Raw genomic sequence first — 4,684 nt, 5'->3', positions numbered from 1 at the left:
AAGTTACGTACAACGTGCCAGCGGCCTCGCATTCCAAGCAATGCACGTGCAGAGGTGGCCAAGAAAAGCAGCCACCACAGGCCCACAACTAGCCTAGCTAGGCTTTCAACCACTACCTAATAAAGCTCACATAATTTTGCTCTCTTGGCGCGCATTCAGCTTCCAGACTGGAGCCAGCTCGCAAAAAAAAAATCGTTCATTATTATGAAAAATACAGTATTTCAAGGTTAAAAACTAATGGGTAAAAGCATTATCTCCTAGATGATATTATTATTTTGCGCTTTCTTGCCGTTCCCTAAGCTTCAAACCTTAGGCCTTAGTATTTGTCAAAAAATAAAATCCTAATCTTTCTTTCTTGCAAACTTGAAACTACCATTCGATAGCACGGCTTTTCCGCTGCGTTACAGCGGTGGGTCTGACAGCCTGCACTGTTGGCCTGCTTCCTCACAACACACCTGCTGGCAGATCTCTGCATTTTGTCAACACAATGGTCGCTTTGTAAAACACACCTCTCCTACCGTCTTCTGCGCACCCTCCTCCCACCCGACATGGCCGAGCTTCGCCCCGCTGCTGCACGTCCCAGCTCCACCGAAACCTTCTCCTTCGCTCTGCCTCTCCTCCTCTGCCTCTCCCTTTCAGCTGCTGCTACCACCTTTAAGCCCAAAGACGCCTACCGAATCGCCTGCGGCGCCTCCAGCAACCTCACTGACTCTCAAGGCCGGACCTGGACGGGCGATGGCAGTTCTGCCGGCGCTGGCAGTTCCTACCTCAACCTCAACTCAGCCAGGGACATCAACGCCTCAAATTCTGTCCAGAACGTTAATCTCCCCGATACGGTTCCCTTCTCCACTGCCCGCATCTTCACAAGTCCGGCAGCTTACTCCTTCCCGGTAAGTTCCGGGCGTCACTGGGTCCGTCTTTACTTCTACCCTTTCCCTTACTCCACCTACGACCCCGCAGATGCCATCGTCACAGTGCAGAGGGATTCCTACAATCTGATGACCAATGTCAGTCTGTCGGACGTGATGGGGGCGTTGAATCTGGCGTATGTCTTCAAGGAATTCTCCGTCAATGTGACGGGGAGTTTTCTGACGCTCAGCTTCATTCCCGGCAGTGCGGCAAAGGCTTTTGCGATGGTGAACGGCATCGAGATTCTGTCTATGCCGGAAGATATGTATCAGAGCAGTCTCAATGCAGTGGGTCTGGGTCAAGCGCTTCCTTTTCCTGTTCCCGGAAGTGCTCTTGAGACCGTTTTCCGGCTTAACGTTGGCGGGCAGACTATCGTCGAAAGCAACGACGAGCTTGGCCGGCTGTGGGAGACGGATGTGGCCTACACTGTCGGAGCTGCGCAGGGCGTCGCCAGTGATGTGCCGGATCCCATCTCCTACGGCACTCTTGCCAACTACACAGCGCCGGTGGAGGTCTACAACTCTGCCAGGTTCATGTCTAACGACGACGGCGTGAATCTGCAGTTCAACCTCACGTGGAATTTTTCCGTCGATCCCAATTTCACATATTACGTCCGTCTTCATTTTTGCGAGCTCGAGTTCAGCAAACCCAACATGAGGGTCTTCGACATCTTCATCAACGATGCGGTGGCGCAGCCGACGTACGACGTCGTAGCTGCTGCCGGAGCTGAGTTCGTCGCCACCGTTCTCGACTTTGCTCTCACCCTGCAAACCTCCGACGCGCCCAGCATTGCCGTGCAGCTTCACCCCAACAACTCTACCAAGCCCTTCCACTACAATGCAATTCTGAATGGCCTTGAGATCTTCAAAATGAACGATTCTGCGGGAAACCTCCAGGGTCCTCCCCCTACGCCCATCGCCGCTGTGCCGAGGCAGACCTCCCCTGCAACATCTCCCTCGTCAGAGTCTTCCGGCAGCAACAGAATGTCCATCATAGTTGGGGTCGCAGGTTCTGTCGCCGCACTGGCTGCCGTCGCCGTCATCTTCATCTGTTTCCGGCAACGGAGAAAGAAGGGCGACGGTGGCCGATCTCCGTCGTGGTTGCCGCTACCTGCTCACGGAGGCAACTCTCAGTCAATGGTGAGTAAGCTGTCGACGACATCTCGCAAGAGCGGCACCGGCAGCTATGTCTCCTCTGCCCCGTCCAACAACTGCAGGTACTTCACTTTCTCGGAAATACTTGAGATGACAAACAATTTTGATGAGGGCTTTGTGGTGGGAGTGGGGGGTTTCGGCAAGGTCTACAAGGGAGTGCTGGAAGACGGAACCACCGTCGCTGTCAAGAGAGGCAACCCCACTTCTGAGCAGGGTGTGACGGAGTTTCAGACGGAAATCGAGCTTCTGTCAAAGCTTCGGCATCGGCATCTGGTCTCTCTCATTGGCTTCTGTGAAGATCACTCCGAAATGATTTTGGTCTATGACTACATGGCCAATGGCCCTCTAAGGGGTCATCTTTATGGTGCTGGTTTGCCCTCTCTCTCATGGAAACAGAGGCTGGACATATGCATTGGTGCTGCCCGTGGCCTTCACTATCTGCACACGGGCGCTGCCCATGGCATCATTCACCGGGATGTCAAGACCACCAACATCCTGCTGGATGAGAATTTTGTTGCCAAGGTGTCAGATTTCGGGCTTTCCAAGACCGGGCCCACCCTTGAGCACACTCATGTCAGCACAGCAGTGAAGGGCAGCTTCGGGTACCTTGACCCTGAGTATTTCCGCCGACAGCAGCTAACAGAGAAATCAGATGTGTATTCTTTCGGCGTCGTGCTCCTGGAGGTTCTGTGTGCAAGGCCAGCCATCAACCCTACCCTCCCCAGGGAGCAAGTGAACATGGCAGAGTGGGCAATGCATTGGCAGAAGAAAGGCATGCTAGATCAGATCATAGACCCATACCTAGTGGGCAGAATCAGCAAGGATTCCTTGAAGAAGTTCGGTGAGACTGCAGAGAAATGCTTGGCAGAGTCAGGGCTAGAGAGGCCAGCCATGGGTGACATCCTGTGGAACTTGGAGTATGCATTGCAGCTGCATGAAACCTCAGCAGAGAAAGAGTGGGACACAAGCAACCCCAAAGTGAAGGAGATCCCACTCAAAGCTGTTCCGGAGGTCGAGCTCCTGGAAATGAGTGAAAAGAAGATGGACAACAGCCACAGCAGTGCCATGTTCAGTGAGGATTCAGATGAGGTGACGGCAAGTGCCGTCTTCTCGCAGCTGGTGACTCCACAAGGGAGATAAGGCCCTTCAGAAATGTCTTCTTCAAGATAACCCCCTTTCCTGGGTAGCTACTGATATAAAATGTATGGCCAAAGCAATGCAGGTTAACAGTCACATATCTGGAGTCTTACTTCTCACATCTTTTTGCAAGCATTTTGATGAGGCAAGGTGGTCTTTGCCACACATGTCTCAAGCCCAGGATCAAAACTTCAATGTTAGCTTATCACATGCTTATGTGGGTTCAGTTCAACACAGCTTTTAGGAATTCTGATGGAATCAAGGACCAACCAGTGGCTTGAATGCCCCCACTTTCTTTTCTTTGAAAGGTTGGATGAACAATGTTTTGCCTTTCTTAAATATACCAATGCTAGCAACTACTACTAATTATTATTATTATTTGTTTTATTTTATTGTATTTTTTGGTGTTAAACACAATAATGAGGCTTTGAGCCAGTTTGGTTTTCCTATGTAATTGCATTAGTTGGAAGGAATGTCCAAACTGCAAACGTTTCCTACATGGAGCACATCATAAAGGCAGCCTTGGACTTTAAAATAAAAAATAAAAAATAAAAGGGGCGGTTATACTGCATTAGAAAGAAGAGTAGAAAGTCCCAACGGACATGATTTTGTTTTAAATCAAAGAAGCATTAATGTCTATTCGAGAATATTTTCAGCCATGCCCCGCAATCTTGATTTCTTCATTGGTTGTCCTTTACCAAGCGGTGTTTTGCTGAATTGACTTGATTTCATTTGTTGGAATTCATCTTTTGCCTTGTTCATTCTAACTCCTTCATCGACACATTGTGTACTAGGCTCTGCACATTTGGAACCCACCTTTTCCACGAACCCATGACCTTAAGGTAGTGAAGCCAATGAATATCCATCCCCATGGGGAGAAATACCACTTAGGCTTTTTACGGCATTTTCTCCTCCTTGGTCATCATCTCCATGGGGAGAAGATACCTCTCAGGCCTTCTATGCCTCGGTCGAGTGGCTATCGATAATGCAGAAGTTGATCTTTCTATGGAGGAGTCCTCACTAGATGAACTACTCGCTATTCTTGGTTAAAATGTAGTTACCTCCCAAAAGGCCCAATGTTGCTTTAAGCATAAACGTGGTGGTGGCTATTGATCGTCTTTGGCGTCCTCAGAGATGTCGATGCCAACCATCACGCCAATTTTCGCCTCCTATGGCCATGGGCGTTGATATTGCCACCTTTCACTCTTATAAGCCCTATTTTGTATATTTCGTGTGTGCGATCGTCGATTATCTATGAAAGGCACGCCATGGGATTAGTTAGTGAGAGTACATGCTTTAGGCTAGGTGTTTGCACGAGCCTAGGTGGTCTTGGGTACTTGAGAACCTATTTTTTAACTATGGCTGGCTATGCATGAACATTATGGGCTAGCTATAAAGGCGAATTTGTAACTCACACCTCATGCTCATGCTCTTATGTGAATACACTGTGTGCTTTTGCTCTCTACTCTTTCATCTTCTTCCCT

At 49.5% G+C, this 4,684-nt stretch overlaps 1 pseudogene across 1 annotated transcript; it reads left to right on the top strand.

Moving 5' to 3' along the window:
• Positions 1-231: 231 nt before the first annotated feature.
• LOC147630054 (receptor-like protein kinase FERONIA pseudogene) lies at positions 232-3,587 on the top strand (annotated as a pseudogene). The gene has a single exon (XR_015267782.1). The product of XR_015267782.1 is annotated as a receptor-like protein kinase FERONIA pseudogene (transcript).
• Positions 3,588-4,684: the final 1,097 nt, after the last annotated feature.

Source organism: Cibotium barometz, chromosome 17 (genome assembly GCF_041138505.1).
Source record: "Cibotium barometz isolate CiBa-2024 chromosome 17, ASM4113850v1, whole genome shotgun sequence".
In the NCBI taxonomy this organism is placed as follows: Eukaryota; Viridiplantae; Streptophyta; class Polypodiopsida; order Cyatheales; family Cibotiaceae; genus Cibotium; species Cibotium barometz.
Note: the sequence above shows the minus strand (reverse complement) of the source record. Positions and strands in the feature narration are given on the sequence as shown.